Source organism: Rattus norvegicus, assembly GCF_036323735.1.
Source record: "Rattus norvegicus strain BN/NHsdMcwi chromosome Y unlocalized genomic scaffold, GRCr8 chrY_unlocalized_26, whole genome shotgun sequence".
Taxonomy (NCBI): domain Eukaryota; kingdom Metazoa; phylum Chordata; class Mammalia; order Rodentia; family Muridae; genus Rattus; species Rattus norvegicus.
In genome coordinates this window covers 506025-533943 of record NW_026947385.1, presented here as the reverse complement: position 1 = coordinate 533943, position 27919 = coordinate 506025, and the positions used below count along the sequence as shown (strand labels likewise).

General features: G+C 39.1%; 2 long non-coding RNA genes across 6 annotated transcripts in view; both read right to left on the bottom strand.

Moving 5' to 3' along the window:
- The window catches only part of LOC120099722 (uncharacterized), a 28053-nt gene extending 25307 nt beyond the window's left edge, over positions 1 to 2746 (bottom strand). For 3 of the 4 annotated variants that reach the window (XR_010062263.1, XR_010062262.1, XR_005498899.2), the window contains exon 1: positions 108 to 432. This is a non-coding gene — a long non-coding RNA (uncharacterized LOC120099722). Of the gene's footprint in view, positions 1 to 107; positions 433 to 2452 lie in introns of those variants that run through there. The other variant, XR_005498901.2, reaches the window with a different exon arrangement.
- An 11186-nt stretch (positions 2747 to 13932) lies between these two features.
- On the bottom strand, positions 13933 to 27597 carry LOC134484663 (uncharacterized). Of its 2 annotated transcripts, none has more exons than XR_010062265.1 (2): positions 27501 to 27597; positions 13933 to 14037 (listed from the first exon to the last, which is right to left on the bottom strand). It is a non-coding gene; the product is annotated as an uncharacterized LOC134484663 (long non-coding RNA). The 2 variants fall into 2 exon arrangements; XR_010062264.1 differs by lacking the exon at positions 27501 to 27597 and adding an exon at positions 15738 to 15907.
- Between the last annotated feature and the right edge of the window lie 322 nt (positions 27598 to 27919).

Below are 27919 nucleotides of genomic sequence, written 5' to 3'. Positions count from 1 at the left end.
TAACTTTCCCCATTCAGAGCATGTGACCATTAGTGGAGCAGAGATAAGTCTCTACCTTAAGAGAGATTGAGTACATAAAGGTTTCCAGTGTGTCACAGGAGACATACCTGGAAAGGACACCTTCGAATCTGGTAAATGTAAGGAAAGCTGTTTAGCATGTAGGAGATGGCCGTTCTCAGTGACATCATAAATAGGACCTCCATGACAAATTTGTTGTAACTAGGAGAGCCCTAGCTTCTTCTGTGATGTAACAATTACTGTCCTGACAGGAACTGCCTCTCACATATTCCCTCAGTAACTCTCCGGTTTGCTAATTGGCCACTAATTCAGAGTAAACAGCCATTTGGGAGTGAGAACAAAAAGGATAAAGAGATCAGAGATGGGGAGAAAGAAGCTGACCTTCTGTCTTTGTATGAAAAAAAAAAGGAAAAATAAGTGGTACTTTGACAAGTTCAGGGAGCCCTTGGAAGGGTTGGAGTGGTATCGCTGAAGAGATAGACTTGATCTGAGACTTACACATATGGGAATCAAGAGTTGGAAGCTTCACAGAAGCATCTGGACTTCCCTGTTCTTATGGTACCTGGATGTCAAAGGTTTTATATCATTCATTTCCTAATTACAAAGCAAAATTTTGAGAGGGCACAGTTGTTTTTCTGAGATCTATGGCCTTTTTTTCTTTTTGCCCAAAAGAAAAAGGTCCTAAGGAAGGAGGTAAAGACAAGTATTGGGTCCTCAGGTCAGAGTAAACTCCTCCAAGCTTTGGATACCTATAGTGCATTTTGTGTCTGACACGGATATCTCGGAGAAAGAAGTGCTTCTAGTTGAGACTTCATCATCTTTGTCTTGCTACAAGTATTACTCTGAATACCAATTTAGATTTCTGAGTAAATAACTGTGATTAGTTGGAAGTTTTCTTTACTTTTATTTCTTTCTTTTTTTAATTTTTTATCAATTTAAGTGATTTTTAAACTGGATGAGGCTATATTTACGTTTAAAATATTATTTCCTTTCTCAGTTTCCTGCCCATTAAATCACAACCTGTTCACAATCCCTTCTTCTCTAACCATAATTCTGCCCTTTGACATTCCCTTAAACTGGGAGACAAACCAAGGTAGAACCAAGGGCTTCTCCTTCCATTGGTGCCAAAAAAGCAATCCTCTGCCACATATGCATTTGGAGCCATATTTCTGTCTATGTTCATTCTTTGAATATTGGTCTAGTACCAGAAAGCTCTGGGTCATTGAGAATGTTGTTCTTTTGTAGTTAACAGCACCTTCAACAATTGTAATACTGTCTCAAAATCTACCAACAAGATGTCCGTTTTCAGTTCACTGGTTTGCCACTAACATTCACTTCTGTATTAGACATTCTCTAACTGTGTCTCTCAGGAAATATCTATATCCAGTTCCTGGTAGAATGCACTTCTTAGCTTCATAAATCTTATCTAATTTTGGTGGCTGATCACCATATATATATATATATATATATATATATATATATATATATATATATATATATATATATATATATATGTGTGTGTGTGTGTGTGATATACGTATGATATATATATATATATATATATATGTATATGTATATATATACATATACATATATATATAATGATATATATGAATATACTTTTGGTGGCTCCAACAGTTATGAAGTTAGGGGGAATTTTAACATGGATTCAGTGCAACTAGGTCAAGAATGTAGAATCCACAAATTGCATTGGCAAATAGATTCCCTCCTGTTCTTATGAAACTATTGAAGATGAGGTCTCCCTGGTCCTGAAGCCATTCTTATCACTTCCTATCCTTCTCTATCTTATGTTTGGCCTCAAGAAAGAATCATGGTAAAACATCCAAAAACCTCAAATCTAGCCCTGAGACACTGGAACAGAAGAACCGAGATCAAAACGGACCTGAGAACCAAATTCTATACTACATGTGGTCTTATGCTTTACTTATATGAGGAAATGTTAGGATTTAATAGTAATTTGGTGTTTACCACTTGAAGTAGGTACACCCAATTTACAGTGTTATAATCACTCTAGAGCTGGGTGCCTTTGTTGCGAAAATCATTGAAGAAAATAGAAGTGGAAAAAAGAATTTTCAGTACACATTCAGGAATATGTATAAAGTCACCTATCAAGGAATATACAATAAAAATTGAAATACACATGCATTCAATTAAAGGTCTGTAGGGAATAACTGGCCTTTGGGAAAATAGAAAACGAAGAAAATTGAACTGTGTCACAGAAATGAACCTGAGAATGAAAATATTATCTAGAAGAATCTTCTACACTCCTGTTCCTAAATCTCATCGACCCATGCCAAGACCCTGAATAACTTTGTCCATTCAGAGCATGTAACCACTAATGAAGCAAAGAGAAGTCACTAGCTTTAGAGAGATGGAGTATGTAAACATTTCCACTGTGTCACAGAAGACATACCTGGAAAGGGCACCCTCAAATCTAGTCAATGTAAGGAAAGCTCTTTAGCAGATAGGCCATGGCAGGTCTTAGAGACATCATCATTAGTTCATTCATGAAAAATCACTGGTATCCTTGAGAGCCAAAGCTTCTTCTGTGATGTCACAAGTATTGCTGTGACTGCAACTGATCTTCAGATGTTCCTTCATTACCTCTAGGGTTTACTAATTGGCCTCTAATTCAGAGTAAACAGTTATTTGGACGTGACAAAAAAGAAGATGAAGAGATATGAGAAGGGGAATAGCTGGCTTTCTGTCTTGTTTTTTTTTAAAAAAAGAAAGGCATATGTGGTCCTTGGAAAGCTTAGTGAGTCCAAGGTAGGATTTGTGTGGGATCGCTAAAGAGATAGCCTTTTTTGAACCTTCCACATATGGGAATCATGAGCTGCAAGTCTCTTAGAAGCATCTGAACTTCCCTGTTCTTATGGTTCCTAAAATTCAAATAGTTTATATCATTCATTTCTTTATTACAAAACCCAAGTATTGTGAAGAGCACAATTGTTTTCCAGAGCTCATGACCTTTACTGTTTTTGTCAAGAAGAAAGGTACTAACGAAGAAGGGAAGTACAAATATTGTGTTGCTATCTCGAAGTAAACAACATGCTTTGGACACCAATAGTGATTTTTTTGTCTGCCACTAATATTAACGTGACAGAAGTGCTTCTAGTTGAGACTTCATCATCTCAGTCTTTCCACTAGTATTACTCTGCCACTTCACATTTACGAGTCAATATGTGTGATTACTTGACAGCTTTTACTTTCTTTTATATCTTTCTTTTTTATTTTTAGCAAATTTTATTGTTTTTTTTAACGGGATGTTTCTATATTTAAATTTCAAATATTATTTCCTTTCTGAGTTTCCTGAGCATAAGATCCCTACACATTCCCATTTCCTTTTTCTCTAACCAGCCTTTCTCCCGCATGACATTCCCTTGAACTGAAAGATGTACAAGGGAGGACAAGGGCTTCTCTTTCCAATGTTGATCAAAAATTACATCCATTGCCATATATGAATTTGGAGCCATTCCTCAGTCCATGTACTTTCTTTGTGTATTCGTACAGTAAGAGAAAGCCCTGGTTCATTGGCATTGTTGTTCTTATGGGGTTGAAAGTACCTTAAGCTCTTCTAATCCTTTTTTTAAGTTTACCAAGAGCAGGTCCGTTTTTAGTTCACTGGTTTTTTACTAGCATTCACTTCTGTATTTGACATGCTGTATCATTGTCTCTCAGGAAAAATCTTTTTCCGATTCCTGGCAGAATGCAATTCTTACCTTCACCTATCTTATCTAGTTAGGTTGGCTGATATATATATATATATATATATATATATATATATATATATATATATATATATATATATATGCTATGATTTTGGTGGCTCCTACACCTATGTGGTTAAGGGGAAAGTTAACATGGGTTCTGCCCAACTATGTCAAGAATCTAGAATTCACAAATGACAGTTTCAAATAGTCCTCTTGTGTTTACCTATTGAAGTAGATAATTTACTGTTCCTCAAGCCATGTTTCTCCCTTCACATCATCCAATATCTTAGGATTGGCCTGAAGAAAGAATCATGGTGAAACATCCTAAACCCTCAAGTCTGCCCATGGGAAAACTGGAAGCTATGTAGTCTAGTACTGATATCAAATGGGAGTAGAGAACTGAATTCAACAGTGAAAAATGTCCTTTGCTTTCCTGATGTCTGGAAATTTTTTGATAAAATAAGGATTTGGGAGTTTATCATTTGTAGTAGGTTCACAGTATTTACACTTTTATAATCACTCTATAGCTGGAGTCACTTGTGACCAAATTCATTGAAGAAAATGGAATTGGCCAACAAAATTTTTGAGTACACATTGAAGAATATTTACAAAGTCCCTTATCAAACAATATACAGTAAGAAATTGAAATACAATATTCATTCTATTCAAGGTCTGTAGGTAAATGCTGACCTTTGAGAAACGGAGAAACCCTCAAATATTGAACTGTATGTCACAAGAATGAACCTATGATATATAGAATAAAAATATTATCTAGAAGAATCTCCTACACTCCATTTTCCTAAAACTTTTTTACCCATGCCATGCCCCTTAATAACTTTCTGCATTCAGAACATGTAACCACTAGTGAAGCAGAGAGAAGTCTCTCCTTTAGATAGATGGAGTACATAAAGGTTTCCTCCGTGTCAAAGGAGACACACGAGGAAAGGGCACCCTCGAATCTTGTCAATGTAAAGAAAGATGTTCAGGATGTAAGACATGGCATTTCTCAGTGACATGACCATTAGGCCCTCCCTGAAAACTCTCTTGTAACCTGGAGAGCCCTGGCTTATTCTGTGATGTCATAACTGTTGCCATGACTGCAACTGTCTCTCAGATATCCTTCAATACCTCTAGGGTTTACTAATTGGCCTCTAATTCAGAGAAAATTGGAGAGTGATAACAAAGTGGATGATGAGATAGGATGGGGGGAAGGAAGCTGGCCTTCTGTCTTGGTATAAAAAACAAGGAAGAAATATGTGGTCCTTTGGAAAGCTCAGTGAGTCCTTGGTAGGAATTGAGTGGGGTCTCTGAAGAGATAGCCTTGATGTGAGCCTTCCACATAAGGGAAATAGGAGTTGGGAGACTGTCAGAAGCTTCTGGACTTCCCTGATCTTATGGTTGCTGGATGTCAGAGGGTTTATATCATTTATTTCTTTATTCCAAAACCAAGTGTTATGAAGGACACAGTTGATTTCCTGAGAGCTCATGACTGTACTGTTTGTCAAGAAGAAAAGGTCCTAAGGAAGAAGGGAAAAACAAGTATTGTGTCCCTAACTCAAGTTAAACTCCTCAATGCTTTGGAAACCTATAGGGCACTTTGTGTCTGACACTGATATCTGGGAGAGAGAACTGCTTCTAGTTGAGACTTCATCATCTCAGTCTTTATACTAGTATTAACCTGACTACCACTTCAGATTTCTGAGTCAATATGTGAGATTGCTTGGCAGCTTTCTTTTCTTTTATATCATTCTTTTTTTTTATATTTTAACAATTTTTTCTTCTTTAAGTAGATGTTTCTACATATACATTTAAAATATTTCCTTTCTCCATTTCCTTTCCATAAGATCCCTACCCATTCCATTACCTTCTTCTCTAACCAGCCTTTCTGCCGCATGAAATTCCCTTGAACTGGGAGACAAACTGTGGAGGACAAGGCCCCTCTTTCCAATGTTGCCCAAAAAGGCCATCTCAGCCACATATGCATTTGGAGCCATAGGTCAGTCCATGTACTTTTTTTGTATGTTGGGCTAGTACGAGAAAGCTCTGGTCATTGGTATTGTTGTTAGTATGGGTTTGAAAACACCCTCAGTTCCTCTATCTTTATTCAAAATTTACCAAAAAGAGGTCCATATTCAGTTCACTGGCTTACTACTAGCATTAACTTATGTATTTGACATGCTATATCTGTGTCTCTCAAGAAATATTTATATCTGGTTCCTGGAAGAATGCACTTCTTACTTTCGTCAATCATATCTAGTTTTTTTGACTGATGTGTGTGTGTGTGTGTGTGTATATATATATATATATATATATATATATATATATATATATATATATATACATTTGATGGCTCCAACACCTAAGTGTTTAAGTGGAATGTTAACATGGATTCTGCCCACCTATGTCAAGAACATAGAATTCACAAAAATACTCCTTCCTGTTTTTATAAACCTATTTAAGTAAATGTTTAACTGTTCCTTAAGCCATTCTTCTCCCTGCTCATCATCTGGTATCTTATGTTTTGCCTTAAGATAGAATCATGTTAAAACATCCTAAAACCTCAAGTCTGGCCATAGGAATTCTGGAAGCTCAATAGTGTAGTACTTATATCAAATGGGACAAGAAACCAAATTCATTAGTCCATGTTGTCCTTTGCTTTCCTGATGTCTGGTAATTTTTTTATAAAATAAGTATTTGGGAATTCATCATTTGAAATAGGTACACCATATTTACAATGTTATACTCACTCATTACCTGGGTCCCCTTTGTGACCAAAATCATTGCAGAGAATGGAATTTGAAAACAATATTTTTGAGTACACATGGAGGAATATTTACAAAGTCCCTTATCATGCCCAACCTCGACTAACAAGGAAGACATGACCAATGAAGATCTTCTTCAAGCAATTTTACTCAGGAACCTTGATACAATTTTCAGACACTAGGGAACCCCCGGAGCACACTTAAATAGCTAGTGCTGGCCAATCCCAGCAAGCAACGTGGGCCATGCCGGTAGGCTGTCACTATGCAGAAGCTAGCAGACCAGGCAGGCATAGACAAATAAGAACCTGCTTACTACAAGGATAGCGCACCATTGGGAGGGTAGAAGGTGGAAACCAGTGCCATGTTTGAGGCGGACCAAACACCACTGCCTATAGTTCCCCCTTTTATTTAATTAACCAAGCAGGCAAAGGAACCACTGAGCATGGTGACCCCTCCCCAACCACGTGTCTTAGGATCATCTCTTCATTAAACCAGTCTTAGGACAACTCGTCTTCCACAAGTTTCCATGCCATAGATAGAAGGTAGGTTGCCCATCACTGTGCACAGTCACTCACACATACTCGGGCGTGAGGTACAACAAGGTCTTCTGAATGACCCTTAGACAAGCTTGAGGGGACTGTCCTGCTTCAATGGCTGCAAACTGTGTGCCACCTCTGAACAAACCTCATTCTAAAATAGAAACCACAGGCACACTAGGGAGACCAGCAGCAAGCGTCCAGCTAGGGTTTCCATACCCACCCATACCCTCAGATGATTCATAGCATTAGCAATCCAAGATGACAATCTTGTAGCCAGTCTAGCATCTGCACGTGTGGAGTTCATCTTCAGGACGGCTACATGTAGCAGATCCATTTAGGAGTCGAATTCTCCTGCCCAATTGCCTTGAAGATAACGTGACAACTGTTTAACCAAATTAGAGGAGTGGGCTTAAAAGTCATGACGTATCGGCATGAGTCTTGGGAACACCGGTAGTATCCCCCACCAGGGCTCTGTTTGAATCAGCATTTGGGTCACACCGAGGAGTGTCAGCAACAGCAGGATCATCATTCTTGTAGCATCTCCTGGTCAATCTTTCAGGGACCTACAAAGGATCTTGCAGATCCGGAGGAAACACACAAACAGACCCTCTTGCACATGCCAACATGGGATCTGGTCCATGCTATAAGCCAGTGATCACATCTTTCCCTTTCACATAACTTTCAATGTGCCCGCCCGACACTGATGTCTGTCAGCAGCAGAAAGGCCATCATCATTCAAAATTAAAAAAAAAATTAAGAATAAAAGGGGCTAAGGATATCTGTTCCTTGGGGCTTCTACCATGGCCTATTCCCCTTTTTTGTTTAATTATGCATTCCTTCAAGGTACGATGTGCTTGCTCAACAACACATTGATGTTGGGGATTATAAGGCAGGTCATGGCACATTCATCTGTTTATAAAAGGATTTGAAAGATTTGGCAGTTTATGCTGGGCCACGATCAGTTTTTAAGTGTTGAGGGTTTCCCCAAGCAGCCCAGGCTTAGAGGCAGTGTCCAACAACATTGGGTGCATTTTCTCCACTCGTAGGGGTAGCATGAATGACACCTCAACAAGTATCCACAGAAACATGAATGTATTTTAGGCTCCCAAATCCAGATATGTGAGTTACATCCATTTACCAAACCTTTAGGGGCAAAAGTCCTCTAGGATTAACCCCTACACTATGGGGATGGTGAAAAGTGATACACTGTTGACATCCTAAAACTATCTGTCAAGCATCTGCTCAAGACAAGTGAAACTTCTGCTCTAAGGTCTTAGTAAGCACATTAAATTGTTTATGAAACTGTTGGGCTTCATCCAATGATGAGCTTAGGAATATGAACTCCATTCGGGTACATCTATCCACAAGATCATTTCACTCACTGAGAGGAGCAGGCAAACCTTTATGTGCTCTAATATTTTGGACAAAAAACTTGTGACCTCTTTCTCAGATCAATTCCTGAAGTTCTCTCAGCAGCTGGCATACCGTGCTGCTAATTTTAATAGGGCCAGCCACTTCTAATATCTTAACTGCATTAATATATATGACGAATCAGAGAGCAAATTAAAGCAAAGGAACAATTTTGTACACTTCCTGCACAATCTTGAATTCAATTATTTGTGGAGAGCCGGGTTGATATTGGCACAAAATTGTCTCTTGATGGTTAATCACATAAGCTCCACAGCCATTTTTGGATCCATCTGTAAAAATGTTTGGCGCCCCCTATATAGGAACAATGAAAGATCACGGGATGTTCTTTAAAGAAGGATAGCAAAGAGTGTTTTGGATAATGATTATCTATCTCTCGATGGAATCCACAGCATGATATAGCCCAATCATCCACAGTGCCACACAAGATCTTCATCTGCTGACCTGTATAGGGCACGATGATTGAGGTTGGGGAAACAACAAATTATTGTACGCACTGTTGGATCGCATTCAGGGCTAATCATGCAACTGCTGTATGGTAATACTCTACTGATCTAGCTGGAGAAGCCTTGGGATAAACCCAAAGCAGAGGACCATCTTGCCACAACAATACTGTGTGCTGCCTGTGGGTGGCTAGACTGCATAGCACCCTCCTTCCATCGATGTAAAATTGTGCCTTGTAATCCTTTTTCAACCTTCTCTAAAGCTTCCTTTGCTTCATCAGTCAATTGTCTTGGAGATTACAAGGCCGAATCCACAACTAAAGTATTATACAATGGTTTTAATTCATAATTTGGTAATTTTAAATGACATCTGACCCAATTAATATCTCCTAGTAATTTTTCAAAATCATTAAGAGTCTTAAGATTATCTTACCTCAATTCAACCTTCTGGGGGATAAAGGTATAAGGACTTAGTTTTGTTCTTAAATAATTTACAAAATTGCCCTTTTGTGCCTTTTCTGGGGCAGTAATCAAATCCCCTACCTTCTAGCAATTTAACTAAATTTCCATATACTAAATCTAAAATCTCTTCATACTTTGCACTTAAAAGTATATCATCTGTAAAATTGGGTGCAGGAAACTTCTGTCTTATTGGGGCAATGGCATTGCCCACAAAAAGTTGACACACAGAAGGGTTATTGGCCATACCCTGTGGTAAAACTACCCATTGTAGTCGTTGATCAAGTTCTTCATGATTGCATGATGGAACAGTAAAAGCAAATCTTTCACTATCTCTTGGACAAAGAGGTATGGAGAAAAAGCAATCTTTTATATCAATCACTACAACAGGCCAACAGTCTGGCAGAGAGGATAAAAGAGGAAGCCCGAGTTGCACTGGGGCCCATGATTTGCATCTGTTCATTAATAACTCGTAAATCATGCAACAGTCTCCATTTCCCTGACTTCTTTTTAAACACAAAAATTGGGGTATTCCAAGGTAATACTGATGGTTTTATAAGCTTGGCACCCAGCTTTAGTTGTAGCAAACTTCTCAGAAGAAAGCAGCCACTGAGGAACCCAAACCGGCTCCTCTGTTTTCCAGGTAATGGGAACCCTTCTTCAGTGGCCCCATGGAAAAACCCAGGACCTGATTCCTTTCCCTCTGTTGGGCAGTTATAGGGTTAGTCGTACCCTGCAGGTGTTTCCCTATTCCAATACCAGGAAAATAGCCAATATGTTTCATAATCTTTAGTGAAGTTTCAGAATACTCAGTGGTCAATTTGAAACCCATATCTTTCAGCAAATATCTCCCCCAAAGGGAAATGGGCAAATCCAACCCATAGGGTTGCATAACTACTGAATGCCCTTCCTGATCTCTCCAACTCAGTTGTCTTGCCCTCATATCAGGAGCTTTTGTCTAATGGAGACCTTGTAATGTTTGAGATGAGGCCTGTACTGGTCTTCCAGAGGGCCAATCTTTCTTAGCTATTATACTTCTATCGGCCCCTTTATCCAACACTCCTAGGATCCTTTTACCATCTACCCTTAGCTCCATTACTGGGCGTTGGTTTAAACCCAAGGCTAAAAATGTAAGGTCGGGGACTGTGGAACGGAAACCATTCTCTCCTCTCCCTCTAGAGTGGGCTACAAATCTTTCATGAAGTCTAGGCAAAAGTAATATTTGGGGTATTCTGTCCCCAGGGGAAATGGTAGCAATACCTTTCAGTGATTCTACCATGATCTTGACTACCCCAGTATAATCTGGGTAAATAACTCCTGGATGGACATGTAGTCCTTTTAAATATGTAGATGATCTCCCTATAAGTAACCCTACTGGCCCAGGTTCAAGGGGTCCTTTAAAATCAGATTCTATCAACTAGACCCCCATTCAAGGTGTTAGTACAGGTCTGCTGGTGGAGCAGAGGTCCAGTCCTGTGGAGCACTTAGTGGCTCACCTTGTCCTCTTGGATGGCGAAGGGACGGCCATATCTCGTGACTCTGTTATACGTCCTGATTCTCCACTGGCCCACATATTTGTAGGTCCTGGTGTCCTGGAACCGGCTGTCCATTTTTTGGACCTGCTACACCAAAACCCGAGCTAAGAGGCTGCCCATTGATGTCTTTTACCGAGTGGCACTCATGAGCCCAATGGTTCCCCTTTTTGGACTTGTGGCACAGACCTTGTTGCCTTGGGCGTTGGCCAATTCCTGTACTGAATAGACTTCTCCTTTCTCAACATTGCATTTTTAGGTGCACCTGTTGATCACACTTAACACACACTCCTGAACTTCCTCCTTTTCTCTGCGTCTTCTGCATAACAGCATCCACAAGTCCAGCATTAGACAAAGGTCCCCCTATTTCTCTACACACCTTCATCCAAGCTTCAAGTCCCTTATTCTTGTAAGGAATGATAGCAGCTCGACATTCCTTTGTGCACTGTTCATAGGCCAACTGTTTAATCAACGCCATAGCCATATCGGGGTCGCCAAAGACTCTCCCCGCTGCTTCCACTAATCAGGCTACAAAGTCAGAGAATGGCTCCATAGGTCGTTGAAGGATCTTGATTAGGTTTCCACTCACTTCTCCCTTATTAGGTAAGGATTTCCATGCCTTTGTTGTAACTTCTTAATCTGCTGGTAAACCTGTCCTGGATACCCTGTCTGAGTATTGGCAAAGTGTCCCTGACCCAGCAGCATATCTCTATCCCAGACAGACTGGCTGCCCCTCGCCCTGCTGCCAAGTTAGAGTCAGCGTGTTCATTGGGAAACTCAATAAGACAAGTTCTCCAATACAAATACTGTCGCAGTCTAAGACAGGCCCTCGTAAGTTTAATCCAATCACTAGGAGTCATGCAAAATCTGTGTCAGACTTCAACCTAAGCTATGGTAAATGAGGCCATAATGCCATAAGTGTTACTGATTCCTTCAGGGACTTGATCACCTTAAAGTATAAAGGCTCATGATACCTTTGTTGATTAGCATCCACATAAACAGGATAGGCCAGATTCACTTCTGTGCGGACTGGCTCCCACACTTCTGGGCAGAATGGACTACCTGTTTGTTGCATGCCCAATGTCTTGCAAGAAGAAGCCGTGGCAACAGCATTCCTCTGCGAACAAGCCTTTATTGTACAGCTCTCTTGAACAGGGACAGTGGGACCTCAAGCAGCAAGAGTGCTCACCTTATATAGACAGCAGCAGAGGCTATGCTAATTGTCCTTCAGGGATTGGTGGAGCATGAATTACCTCATTAGCATTGTGCTGCTCCCTCATTAGCATATTACTAGCCAATTGATGCCGGGTGAAAACCCTGCACATGTACAGTGCCGTTGTTAACCACAGGAGGACCCCCTGCACCTGAAACTTTATTTTCTCCCTCTACAACTTTGCAGGGAGGAGGAGCTGAGGGTACCCTCCTAGGGAGTTCCTCCACCATGTTAGACTTTTTCCTTTTCTTCTTCTTAATCTGTTTCGTCTGTTTCTTCCTCTATATCTGTCTTTTCTGAGTCTGTCTCCTTTGTACCTCCCTGGTTTTCTGAACTTTCCTCTTGAAGCATTTCATGGGCAGCTTTCCCCTTCTCTATAGTTGCCTGACAACATTTTTGATCCTCAGGACAACTATGCAGTAAATGCCACACTGGATGGACCCCAGGTCTTAGAGTCCCCTGTTCCAATGCAAAATCAAGGTCTTTCCCTATTTTTTCCCAACTTGCCACAGTAAGATTACCAGAGTCTAAGAACCAGGGAGCAAAGACATGGCATTCACACAAAAATCTCTCTATGGTGCTCCTTTTTATTTTTAGTTTCTTATGCTCAAACAGCTCTTGAAGAGCCAGAAAAATTGGATGAGACTGTGAGGTCCTCAGGATCAAAACTTTCTAGGCTGCTGTGACTAAATTTACCAAGCGTCTTCCTAATTTCAGTTTGTTTCTACCGAGAACTTACTTTTTAACTACCCTGAGAATTTATAACCACTTATTTCCCACGGTCCTTATGGTCCCACCTTACCTTGGGAAATTTCCAGCGATGCCCCGACTGCAAGAAGTTCTGATATCAGGAGGTCCCTTTACGGGTCACCACTTGCCATGTCCACCCTCGACCAGCATGGAAGACAAGAATAGTGAAGATCTTCTTCGACGAGTTTTACTCAGGAACGTTGATACAATTTTCTGACCACAGGGAACCCCCAAACCAAACTTAAATAGATAGTGCTGGCCAATCCTAGCAAGCCAAATGGGTCATGCAGATAGGCTTTCAAAATGCAGAATCTGGCAGGCCAGGCGGCATAGCCAAATAAGGAATAGTTTACTAAAAGGAGAGCTCACCATTGGGAGGGTGGAAGGCAGAAACTAGCACCAACTTAGAGTCCTGGCACATCGCAGCTGCCTACAGTTGCTTTTCAAGGAATTTACAATAAGAAATTCAAATACAATATTCATTCAATAAAAGGTCTGTAGGGAAAATACTAGACTTTGGGAAACAGAGAAAACCTAGAAAATTGAACTGTATGTCACAGGAAAAAATCTGTGACATACAGAATAATAATATTCTCTAGAAGAATCTCCAACACTCCATGTTCCTACATCTTTATTACCCATGCCAAGCCCCTGAACAAGTTTCTCCATTCAGAACATGAAACCACTAGTGAAGCAGAGAGAAATCTCTAGAATTAGACAGATGTAGTACATAAAGGTTTCCACTGTGTCACAGGAGACATACTTTGAAAGTGGTTACTGCTTGACATGTAATTCAGAGAAATTGGGGAGTGATAATAAAGAGGATGAAGAGATTGGAAATGGGTAGAAGGATGCTGGCCTTCTATCTTGGTATAAAAAAACAAGGAAAAAATATGTGGTCCTTTGGAAAACTCAGAGAGCCCTTGGTAGGGGTTGAGTGGGATGGCTGAAGAGATAGCCTTGATCTGAGCTTCTATATAAGGGAATAAGGAACTGTGAGGCTCTTAGATGCTTGTAGACTTCCCTGTTCTTATGGTTCCTGGAAGTCAAAGGGTTTATATCATTTATTTCTTTATTCCAAAAGCCAAGTGTTGTGAAGGGCACAGTTGTTTTCCTGAGAACTCATGACCTTTACACTTTTTCGCAAGAAGAAAAGGTCCTAAGGAAGAAGGGAAAAACAAGTATTGTGTCACTAACTAAAGGTAAACACATACATGCTTTGTATACCTATCATGCACTTTGTGTCTGACACTGATATTTGGGAGAGAGAAGTGCTTCTAGTTGGGACTTCAATAACTCAGTCATTCCACTAGTATTACTCTACCACTTCAGATTTCTGAGTCAATATTTGTGATGACTTTGCAGCTTTCTTTTCTTTTATATCATTCATTTTTTTATATTTAAACAAAATTTATTGCTTTTTAATTAGATGTTTCTATATATACATTTAAAATATTATTTCCTTTCCCAGTTTCCTGTGCATAAGATCCCTACCTCTTCCATATCCTTCTTCTCTAACCAAACTTTCTGCCGCATGACATTGCCTTGAACAGGGAGACAAATTAGAGGGGACAAGGGCTTCTCTTTTCAATGTTGCCCAAAAAGGCCATCCTCTGCAGCATATGCATTTGTAGCCATAGGCTATTCCATGTACTTTCTCTGATTATTGGTCTAGTTATAAAAATCTCTGTTTCATTGGCATCATTGTTCTTATGTGGTTTAAAGCACGTTCAGTTCTTCTAATCCTTTTTTTTTTTTTAAATTTAACCACATGTCTGTTTTCAGTTCACTGGTTTGCTACTAGCATTCACTTCTGTATTTGACATGCTGTATCTGTGTCTCCAGTAAATATCTATATCCAGTTCCTTGAAGAATGCACTTCCTACCTTCATCAATCTTATCTAGTTTTTTTTTTTTTTTTTTTGGTCTGATGTATACATATATACTTTTGGTGGCTCTTCACCTATGAAGTTAATTGGAAAGTTAACATGGATTCTGACCAACTAGGTCAAGAATATAGAATTCAAAAATGACAATTTCAAAGAGACTCCCCCTGTTTTTATGAACCTATTGAAATAGACTTTATTTTTTCTCTTTTATTCAGAGCTGGGGTAGGAACCGAGGGTCTTGCGCTTGCTAGGCAAGCGCTCTCCATTGAGGTAAATCCCAAACCTGAAGTAGACGTTTAACTGGTCCTCAGGTCATTCTTTTCCCTGCACATCATCCAGCATCTTACATTTGGCCTGAAGAAAGATTCATGGTAAATCATCCTAAACCCTCAATTCTGGCCATGGGAACACTGGACGCTAGAGAGTGTAGTACTGATATCAAATGGGACAAGAAACAGAATTCAATAGTCAATGTTGTCTTTGTTCTCCTGTTGTCTGGTAATTTTTTTGATAAAATAAGAATTTGAGAGATTACATTTGAAGTAGGTACACAGAATTTACACTATTATACTTACTGTATATCAGGGCCCCATATGTGACAATATCATTGCAGAAAATGGTACTTGAAAACAGAATTTTTGAGATCAATTTCTGAGAAAAATTTACAAAGTCACCTAACAAGGAATTTACAATAAGAAATTGAAATACAATATTCGTTCAATTATACATCTGTAGGGAAAATACTGGTCATTGTGATACAGAGAAAACCTAGAAAATTTAACTGTGTGTCACAGGAATGAACCGGGGATTAAAAATATTATCTAGGAACATCTCCTACACTCCATGTTCCTAAATCGTTTTCACCCATGCCACGCCCCACAGCATGTAACCACTAGTCAAGCACAGAGAATTCTCTAGCTTTAGAGAGAAGGTGTATATAAAGGTTTCCACTGTGTCATAGGAGACATACCTATAAAGTGCAAACTTGAATCTGGTCAATGTAAGGAAAGGTGTTCATCAGGTAGGCCATGACAGTTTTCAGTGACATCATTGTTAGGCATTCCCTGAAAACTCTCTTCTAACCTGGAGAGCACTAGATTCTTCTGTGATGTCACAAGTGTTGTTGTGACTGCAACTTCCTCTGAGATATTATTTCAGTATTTCTAGGGTTTACTAATAGGCCTCTACTTCAGAGCACATTTGGGAGTGATAACAAAGACGATGAAGAGAATAGAAATAGGGAGAAAAAAGCTGATCTTCTTTCCTGGTATAAAAAACAAGGAAGAAATATGTGGTCCTTTGGAAAGTTCAGTGAGTCCTTTGTAGGGTTTGAGTGATATCGCTGAAGAGATAGCATTGATCTGAGTCTTCCACATAAGGGAATCAGGAGCTGGGAGACTCTCAGAAGCATTTGCACGTCTCTGTTCTTATCTGGACTTCTCTGTTCTTATGGTTCCTTGAAATAAGAGAGTTTATATCATTAATTTCTTTATACCAAAAGTCACGTGTTGTGAAGGGCACAGTTGTTTTCCTGAGAACTCATGACCCTTACTCTTTTTTTCAAGAAGAAAAGGTCCTAAGGAAGAAGGGAAAAACAAGTATTGTATCCCTAGTTCTGAATAAACTCCTCCACGCTTTGGATACCTATAGTACAGTTTGTCTCTCACACTGATATCTGGGATAGAGAAGTATTTGTAGTTGAGACTTCATCATCTCAGTCTTTCCACTAGTATTACTCTGAATAACACTTCAGATTTCTGTGTCAAGATGTCTTTTTACTTGGCAGCTTTCTTTCTTTCATATCATTCTTTTTTTTTATTTTTTACCAAAATTTATTGTTTGATAACTGGATGTTTCTATATTTACTTTTAAAATATTATTTCCTTTCCCAGTTTCCTGCCCATAAGGTTCCTACCCGTTCCATTTCCTTCTTTTCAATCCAGCCTTTCTGCCGCAATGCATTCCCTTGAACTGGGAGACAAAGTAGGGAATACAAGAGCTTCTCTTTCCAATGTTGCCCAAAAAGGCCATTTTCTGCCACATATGCATTTGGAGCCATAGGTTAGTCCATGTACTTTCTTTGTAAATCTGTCTATTATGAGAAAGCGCTGGTCACTGGCATTGTTATTCTTCTCGGGTTGAAAGCACCTTCAGCTCTTTGAATCCTTTTTCAAAATTTACCAACAAGAGGTCTGTTTTCAGTTAACTGGTATGTCCCAGCATTCACTTTTGTATTTGACAGGCTGTATCTGTATCTCTCAGTAAATATTTATACCTGGTTCCTTGCAGAATGAACTTCTTACCTTCATCAATCTTATCTAGTTTGGATGGCTGATGAGTACAAATATAATTTTGGTGGCTCTTACACCTATTTTGTCAAGTGGAATGTTTACATGGATTTTGCCGAACTATGTGAAGAATGTAGAATTAAGAAATGACAATGCAAATAGATTCCGTCCTGTTTTTATGAACCTATTGAAGTAGACGTAGAACTGGTCCTCAAGCCATTCTTCTTCCTGCCCATCATCTGGTATCTTACATTTGGTTTTAAGAAAGAATCTTGGTAAAACATCCTAAACCCTCAGTTCTGGCTATGGGAAAACTGGAAGCTAGATAGTGTAGTACTGATATCAAATGGGATTAGATAACCAAATACAATAGTCCATGTTGTTTTCTGAGATGTGACCTCTCCTAGAGAAACAGTGGCATATGTGAGAGGTCTGAGACACTCATGTGCAGATAAGGAGGTTCTAGACATCGTTGTGTAACTGTGTAAGTTCCAAGAAAAATTCCCTCTGCAGGAAAAATGGAAAGAGACTTTCATATTGAAGTATTGAAATGTCAGGGTCCCTACCCTGCTTGATAGGCAAAACAGGTTCCAAGGCCCCTTCAGGAGATAAGGTAAAATTGAAAGGCTTTTAGGTATTTGGCAGGTGTTCTGGGTCAGTTTGTGGGTATAAAGAAGGACTGGAAACCCTTTGTGCATATTTGGAAGACTGTGTAGCATCTTCTGTAGTTGGGGAAGATGGCTGATCTTGAGGAGATTAAGAAGTTCCTATAGTCATCTGTGAAGTTTGCGGAGGTCATATCCATTCTTTCCACAAATGGAATCCAAGGAATCCCTTTCCTCAGATGTCAAGGATGCTACAGACACTGGTGTTTGCATATCATGTTCCCCTACTCCTCGTTCATATATGGTTGGATCCATAACTTTCTCTACATATGCAATATGTCCTAGAACATCCTTTGTACACGTGTTGTGTCCACAAGCCATTTCTAAATATGTGGCTGTGGGTAGAATTCCTTTTGTAGATGTTTCTTGTCCTGCAGTCTCTTTTTGAGATAGAGTACTACTCAGAGAATCATGCTCAGTTTTGGGAAATTCTAGCATCTCTGATGTACATGTGGAAAATTTTGGAGCCCCTCTTTTCAGGACAGAATGACATAGAGTCCCCTGAGGAGGAAGGGTATGTTTTATCTTCTCTGTACATTGTATCGATATGGAGTCTGCATGACTCATTGACAATGTGTTATGATAAACTTGTCTTTTTTGGGCCTGATGACAAGTCAGGAGGGTCCTTTTTGGTGGTAGAGGATATTTGAATATTTCTCTGTTTTATAGGGACATTGGAAGTACTGGGGGTGATGGTGAGGGTGCTAGATCATATTTTTTATGTGAAGAAGTCACAAGATCCTTAGGTGGACTAACAATTTTCTAACATATCTTGTGTGGGTGTGAAACTCTCAAGAGCCCCTTCAAAAACTGGCAGTCATTCTTGATCTAATGGTGTACATGCAGAAAGTTTTGTCACTCCTCTTCTGTTATGTGTGTTATGAGGTTGACTTGAGGATTTGTGACTGTATTTTACCCGCCTTGGATCATAAGTGATGATTTAAGTCCTTTTTTAATAGTAGAGGTCTTTAAAGTTCCTCTTGGATTAATAGTGATTTCAGAAATCCCCGTTGTCAGCAGAATCAGTTTTCAACTCATTTAACACGAAGCAGATTGCATAAGGCACTTTGGTGGAGATGGGGGACATCTTTGAGTGTCTTTGTGAGTGGACAAAGCTCTCTGCCAAGTTTTGGCAGTTGGCGAAGGTATTAAACTCTCATGCAGAGAGTGGGCAGGACTTAATCCATTTGTGGAATATGGAAATCATTGAGATTACCTTTAAGAGAAGAAGATGTGCAGACCATTTTGTTTGATGGGGCTTTTTGTACCTCCCCTCGACCAGAGGGGTCTTCTCCAACACATTTGGAGGAGAATTGGAAAGACTGGAGACCTGCAGGATAGGGAATGAACATTTGAAACTCCTTTGGAAACTCTGTGAGACAGAAGAGTGGACAATACTGAGACCTCAGGGAAGGAGAGACTGCTACCTCCACCCACTTGTTCCCACAGGCCTAGCCCAAGAGGAAAGTGCATAGTGCATCTGGACACATATATGTAGGAGCATTTAAGCTGCAGGAGCCCTGCAGTCCAAACTGCAACTGGATCTGAACTGGTCCTAACAGCATCCTACTCCCAAATCTCGTGTGGTGTGGTCAGACTGAGACCATCGGAGGGACAGAAACCCCTGAGAATTCTGCTCACATTCCTGACTTAAAAAAAAACAAAACAAAAAACACCTAGCTCCATCTGGGCCTCCTGTGCATAGGGACATAGGAGCAGTAGGGGCTGGATGTTTCTTTGTGCCTCTCATAAAGAACTGAAAGTCAGCCTGATTGATTCAGATTGGCTGTAAGCAAATAATTTTCTGTGCCTTGGAAAGGGTTTAAAATATTTTCATTAACTTTTGATATGAAATTAGTTAGGACTTTGAGAAAAGGGGGCAGAGAGGCCCTAGAACGTATGTATTTAATTTTTTTTTTTTTTTTTTGCTTTCTAGAGTCTAACTTCTTAAGTTGTTTGTACATTTTGAATATTACCCAGTATCAGATAAAGGATTGGTAAAAATATTTTCCCAATCTGTTGGTTACAGCTTTGCCCAAATGATGGTGTCTTTTACCTTACAGAAGCTTTCGTGTTTTATTAGGTCCTATTTGTCAATTTGTGATCTTAGAGCCTACATCATTGGTGTTTTGTTCAGGAAACTTTCTCTGTGCTCATGTGTTCAAGACTCATCCCAACCTTTTCTTCTATTAGTTTGAGTGATTCTGGTTTGATGTGTAGGTCCTTGATTCACTTGTACTGAAGCTTTGTACATGGTCATAAAAATGGGATAATTTGCATTCTTGTACAAGCTGACTTCCAGTTGAACCAGCACTAATTGGAAAATGCTATGTATCTTCCTTTGGAAGGTTTTATCTCCTTTGCCAAATATCAAATGATAGGTGTGTGGGTTCATTTCTGGGTCTTCAATTCTATTCCACTAGTCCATCCATCTGTCTCTTTACAAATACCAAGCAGTTTTTATCACTATTGCTCTGTAATACTGCTTGAGTTAAGGAGTGATGATTCCTCCAGAAGTTCTTTTATTGTTGAGGATAGTTATAGCTGTCCTGGCATTTTCTTATTCCAAATGAATTTGCAAATTGCTATTTCTATCTCTATTAAAGAATTCAGTTGGATTTTTGATGGATATTGCATTGCATTGAATGTGTACATTGCTATTGGGAAAATAGTCATCTTCCCTATATTAATCGTGTCAATCCATGAGCAAGGAAGCTCTTTCTATCTTCTGAGATCTTTCTCAATTTCTTTCTTCAGATACTTGAACTTCTTGTCATACAGATAATTCACCTGTTTGGTTAATCTCACACCAAGATATTTTACATTATTTGGGACTATTGTGAAGTGTGTGGTTTCATTATTTTCTTTCTTAGCCTGTTTATCCATTGAGGAGAGGAAGGGTCCTGGTATGTTTGAGTTAATTTTATACCCTGACACATTATTGAAGTTGTTTATCAGGTTAAGAAGTTCTCTGGTTAAACTTTTGGGGTCAATAAGTGTATACACCTCATCTGGCAAGGAAGACACGACATTGTCGGATTCTTCTCTACAGCCTTTATGGCAATACCACCTCTTTGGTGATACAGGGACCTCTAGCGGCAAAAGCACTTGCCTTCTATACACAACAGGCTGTGGCTATGCTAATTGTCCTTCAGGGATTGGCGGAGAATGAATCACCCCACTATCACCCATGCTACTTTTCCTTCAGGTATTGGCGGCGCATGAATTCCTCATTAGCTTATTACCATCAGGTCAAACTGATGCCAGGGGCAAAACCCGCACATGTGCAGTATCTTTGGTCACAACAGGAGGGCACCGGATCACCTAATTACCCTACAGCCACCCTGGCAAGGAGACAAGCTTGTGCATATGCAATAAATCGTTTACTTCCAGACGGGACTGGATTTCGGCACCATTTATGCTTTACCTCAACGCTCCCTACACTGAAGTGTTGTTGAATTTTGTCAAATGCTTTCTCAGCATCTAATGAAATGACCATGTGTCCTTATCTTTGAGTTTGTTTATATGTTACATAACATTGACGATTTTCTGTATATGAAAACATCTCTGCATCCCTGATCATGATGGATGATTGTTTTTTAGATTCGGTTCACAAGAATTATATTGAGTATTTTTGCGTCAATATTCATAGAGGAAATTGGTCTGAAGTTCTTTTTCTTTGTTGGATCTTTGTGTGGTTTAGGCAGTTAACATGATCTACCTGTGTCTCTCAGGAAATATCTATATCTGGTTGCTAGCAGAATTTACTTTTTAGATACATCAATCTTATCTAGTTTTGGTGGCAGAGGTATATATATATATATATATATATATACATATATATATATATATATGTATATATACCTATGTACATATATATATATGTATATATATATATATATATATATATATATATATATATATATATACATACTTTTGATGGCTCCTACAGCTATGTGGTTAGATGGAAGTGTAACATGGATTCTGCGCAACTAGTTCAAGAATGTAGAGTTGAGAATTGACACAAATAGAATCCCTCTTGTCTTATGTTTCTACTGAAATTGAGGTTATACTGGTCCTCAAGCCATTCTTATTTCTACCCATCTTCTCTTATCTTATGTTTGGCCTTCAGAGACAATGATGGTAAAACATCCGACCCTCCAGTCTAGCAATGGGGACACAGGAAGATAGATAGTGTAGTACTGATTCCAAAAAGTGCTAAAAAAGTGATTTCTATAGTCATTTTGTCCTTTGCTTTGATGAAAATGGAATTAGAAACAATTTTTGAGTACACATACAGGAATATTAAAGTCTCTTTTCAAGGAATGTACAATGAGAAAGTGAAATACAATATTCATTCAATTAAGGTCTGTAGGCAAAATAGTGGACTTTGGGAAATAGAGAAAACCTGGGATACTGAACTGTAAGTCGCAGGAATGTACCTGGGAATAAAATATTATCTGGAAGAGTCTCCTCCACTCTATATTCCTAAATCTTTTCTTGCCATGCTAAGCACCTGACTAACTTTGTTCATTCAGAGCATGTACCCACTAATGAAGCAAAGGGAAGTCTCTACCTTTAGAGAGAATTAGTATGTAAAGGTTTCCACTGTGTCACAGGAGAAATTCTGGAAATGGCACCCTCAAATATGGTCATTGCAAGGGAAGCTGTTTAGTAGGTAGGCTATGGCAATTCTCAGTGACATCATCATTAGTCCTCCCTGAAAAATCTCTTGTATCCTGGAGAGCCCAAGCTTCTTCTGTGATGTCACAAGTGTTGTCATGACTGCAACTGCCTCTCAGATTCTCATTCAGTACCTCTAGGGTTTACAAAATGGCAACTAATGGGGGGTAAACAGCCATTTGGGAGGGAGAACACAAAGGATGAAGTGACCAGACATGGGGAGTAGGAAGCTAGCCTTCTGTCTTGGTATAAAAAAAGGAAGGAATACGTGGTCAATGGGTAAGCTCTTTAAGTATTGTGTAGGGGTTGAGTAGGTTCACTGAAGAGATAACATTTATCTGAGCTTCACACTTATGGGAATCAGGAGCTGGGAGCCTCTCAGAAGCATCTGGACTTTCCTGCTTGTTATTTTTCTTGGGAGTCAGACAGTTTATGTATTTCATTTCTTTATCCCAAATGTCAGGTTTTGGTAGGGCACTCTAGTTTTTCCAAGGAGCTCATAGCTTTTATCCTTTTGCTAAGAAGGAAAGGTCCTAAAGAAGAAAGTAAAGCAAGTATTTTGTCCTCAGCACAGAGTAAACTCCTGCATGCATTGGATTCTAATAATGAAGTTCGTGTCTGACACGGAGATGTGGGAAGGAGAAGTGCTTTTAGATGAAACTTAATCATATCAGTCTTTCCACTTGTATTACTCTGAATACCATTCCATGACAGTGACCCCTTAAAATACTGAATCAATTGGTGTGATTAGCTGGCAGATTTATTTTCTTTTATTTCTATCATTTTTTTTTTTAGTTTTTAAACAAATTTTATTGCTTTTTTAATTGGATATTTCTAAATTTACATTTAAAATATTATTTCTTTTCCCAGTTTTCAGACTATATGATTCCTTACCGGTCCCCTTACCCTTTTCCTATAACCACCCTTACTGCCCCTGGACATTTACTTTACCGGGAGCCAAACCTAGGCAGGACCAAGGGTTCTCCTTCCATTGTTGTCCAACAAGGTCATCCTCTACAACATACGTAGTTGGAGACATAAATATGTTCATGTACATTTTTTGAACATTGGTCTACTACCAGAAAGATCTGCTTCATTAGCATTCTTGTTCTTAAGGGGTGGAAAGCACCTTCACCTCTTCTAATCCTTTCTCAAAATCTACCAACAAGAAGTCCATTTTCAGTTCACTTTTTGTCCAATAGGGTTCATGTTGTGGTTTGCCCTGAAGTTATCTGTGTTTGATACTAATTCCAATGCCCCAAGGTAAGCTGCATAGTCCTGTACTCAGGACTCAGGTTACTTCACCAGAACCACCTGCCTATTGAATTTGTGAAGTATATGTGAGTGGCAGGAACAGGATAGAAGGAGGGTTGTCATGGGAGGAGAAGGAAGAATGGGCGGGAGAGAAGTTTGAAAGAAGAGGAGAAGACTAGAGGAAAAAGGAGAGAAAGGAAGATGACAGAGTGAGAAGCCATGGTAAGTGAATCGAAGATTTTGCTCTGTGTATTTACATGTTATTATTAATGTTCCTAAGGGATGGATGGTACCCAGATTTGTATGTTTAAGTGGGCAATTATATCTATTCTACTAGATCAAAGATTATTGTGTTGTGTGTTTTTTATGTGAGGGTTTGTGTATAGGAAAGTGTGTGGTGGCAAAAAACACTGTGCAGCCGAGGAGTGGGAATGTGTTTCCTCCAAGATATCTAGCAGAGAATTTCAGACATATTGGTGCCAGAGTTAGCAGGGTAACAGGAAATTTTACTTTTTTATTTTCATATTTTTACAAAACACATTCTTTTCTGTATATAATATGCTCTAGCTGTGTCTCTCAAGAAATATTGGGGTTGGGGATTTAGCTCAGTGGTAGAGAGCTTGCCTAGGAAGCGCAAGGCCCTGGGTTCGGTCCCCAGCTCCAAAAAAAAAAAAAAAAAAAAAAAAGAAATATCTATATCTGTTGCCTGGCAGAATGCACTTCTTAGCGTCATCAATCTTATCTAATCTTATCTTATATATATATCCTTTGCGTGGCTCCTGCCGCTACGTGGATAAGTAGAATTTTCACATGGATTGTGCTTAACTAAGTCAAGAATGTAGAATCCACAAAGGACAATGTCAAATAGACTCCCTACTTTTCTTATGAACATATTGAAGTTGAGGTTTCCCTGGACCTCAAGCCATTCCTCTCCCTGTCCTTCTTGTATCTTATTATTCCAGAAGAATGAATAATTGTAGAACAACCGCAAACCTCAAGTCTGGCCACGGGAACACAGTAAGGTAGATAATGCAGAACTGATATCAAATGGGACTAGAGAATCGAATTCTATAGTCCATGTTGTCCTTTGCTTGACTGATCCCTAATAATTTTGGGATAAATTAAGGATTTGGGGGTTTATCATTTCAAGTAGGTACACAATATTTACACTCTTATACTCATTCTATAGCTAGGCCACATTTGTTGCCAAAATCATTCCAGAAAATGGAATTGGAAAAAAAAAGTTTTGAGTACACATTCAGCAATATTTATAAAGTCCCATATCGAGGAATGTACAATACGAAAGTGAAATAAAATATACATTCAATTGAAGGTCTGTAGGGAAAATACTGGCCTTTGGGAAACGGAGAAAACCTACAAAATTGAACTGTATTTCACAAAATATACCTGGTTATAAAATTAATATCCAGAAGAATCTCCTCCACTCCATGTTACAAGATCTTTTCTACCAATTCCAGGACCTTGCCTAAATTTTCCCGTTCAGAGCATGTATCCACTAATAATGCAAAGGGAAATCTCTAGCTTTAGAGAGATGGAGTAAATGTTTCCACTGAATCATAGGAGACAAACCAGGAAAGGGCACCCTCAACTCTGGTCAATGTAAAGAAAACTATTTAGCAGGGAGACAAGGGCAGTTTTCAGTGACATCATCATTAGGCCCTGCCTGAAAAATCTCTTGTAACCTGGAGAGCTTTGTCTTCTTCTGTGATGTCACAAGTGTTGTCATGACTGCATCTGCTTCTCAGGTATTCCTTCAGTACCTCTAGAGTTTAGTGAATGGCATCCATTTCAGAGTAAACAGCCATTTGGGAGTGAGAACAAAGAGGATGAAGAGATCAGATATGGAGATAAGGAAGCTTCCCTTCTGTTTTGCTCTAAAAAAAGGAAGAAATATGTGTGCTTCTGAAAGCTCAGTGACTCCTTGGTACGGGTTGAGTGATATTTCTGAACAGATAGCACTGATCTGAGTCTTCCACAAATGGGAATCAGGATTTGGGGTCCTCTCAGAAGCATCTGGACTTCCCTGTTCTTATGGGTCCTGGAAATCAGAGAGTTTATATCATTCATATATATCAAAAGCCAAGTGATGGGAAGGGCACAGTTGTTTTCCTGAGAGCATATGGCCTTAATTCTTTTTGACAAGAAGAGAAAGGACCTAAGGAAGAAAGGAAGGACAAGTATTGTGTCCCTAGCTCAGAGTAAACTCCTCCATGCTTTAGATATCTATTGTGCAGTTTGTGTCTGATACAGATATCTGGGAGAGAGAAGTGTTTCTAGTTGAGTCTTCACCATCCTAGTCTTTCCACTATTATATCTGTAACTACCATACCCTGACAGTGATCCATTAGATTTCTGAGTCAACATCTGTGTTTGTGTTTAGCTGTCAGTTTTCTTTTCATTTATTTCTTATATTTTTTTTATTTTTACAAATTTTATTTGTTTTTTTAAACAAATAAATATGTACATTTACATTTAAAATATTATTTCTTTCAAGAGTTTACTACCATAAGATACCTAACTGGTCCCTCTCCTGTTCTTCTATAAACTACCTTACTGTCCTTTCACATTTATTTTAACTTTGAGTCAAACCAAGGGAAGGACCAAGGCCTTCTACTTCCATTGGTGCCCAAAAAGCCATCCTCTGCTACATATGCAGTTGGATTCATAGGTCTGTCCAAGTACAGATTTTGAATATTGGTTTAGTACCAGAAAGCTCTGGTTCATTAGCATTTTTTTTTCTTTCGGTGTTGAAAGCTCCTTCAGCTCTTGTTATTCTTTCTCAGAATCTACCAACAAGAGGTCCATTTCAGTTCACCTGTTTGCCACTAGCATTCTATTCTTTATTTGAAATGCTCTAGCTGTTTCTCTCAGGACATATGTATATCAGTTTCCTGGCCAATAGCAATAGCACTACTTAGCTTCATCACTCTTATCTAGTTTTGGTGTCTGAAAAGAAAAAAAAAAAAAATATATATATATATATATATATATATATATATATATGGTGGTTAGGTGGAATGTCAACATGGATTCTGTGCAACTATGTAAAGATGTAGAAATTGTAGAAATTACTAATGTCAATGTCTAATAGACTCACTCCTATACTTATGAAGGTATTGAAGTTGAGGTTTCACTGTCCCTCAGGCCTTCCTTTTCCTGCCCATACCCCTGTTTCTTTTATTTGGCCTTTAAAAGAATCATGGTAACACATCTAAAACTTTCAAGGCTGGCCATGGGACCACAGGAAGGTACATAATGTAGTACAGTTATCAAATTTGATTAGAGAACCGAAATGTATAGTCCATGTGGTCCTTTGCTTTATTGATGTATGGATATCTTTGGATAAAATAAGGATTTGGGAGTTTATCATTTGAAGTAAGTACACAGTATTCACACTATTATACTCACTCTATAGCCGGGCCACATTTGTTTCCAATATCATAGCAGAAAATGGAATTGGAAAACAGTAATTTAGAGTACACATTCAGAAATATTTATAAAGTCCCCTATCAAGGAATGTACAATAAGAAAGTGAAATACAATATTCATTCACCTAAAGGTCTATAGCGAAAATACTGGCCATTATAAAACAGAGAAAACCTAGAAAATGGAACTGTATGTCACAGGAATGGACATGGGAATAAAAATATTATCCAGAAGAATCTCCTACACTCCCAAGTACCTACATCATTACTACCCATGTCAGGACCCTGACTAACTTCCTCCATTCAGAGCATGTAACCACTGTCGAAGCAAAGAGAAGACCCTAGCTTTAGAGAGATGGAGTACATAAAGGTTTCCCCTATGTCACGGGAGACATACCTGGAAAGGCACTCTTGAAACTGGTCAATGTAAAGAAAGCTGTTTACAGGTAGGCCAGGGCAGTTCTCAGAGACATTCATCATTAGGCCCTCCATGAAAAATCTCTTGTATCCTGGAGAGCCCTAGCTTCTCCTGTGATGTCACAAGTGTCTGCAAATGCCTCTTGGATATTCCTTCAGTGCCTATAAGGTTTACTAATTCTCCTGTAGTTCAGAGGAAATATCAATTTGGGAGTGAGAACAAAGAATATGAAAAGCTCAGAGATGGGGAGAACAAAGATGGTCTTCTTTCTTGGTATAAAACAAAGGAAGAAATATGTTGACCCCGGGAAATCTCTCTGACTCTTTGCTAGGAGTTGAGTAGGTATGTTGAAGAAATACAATTGATCTGACCCTACCACACATGGGTTCAGGGGCTCG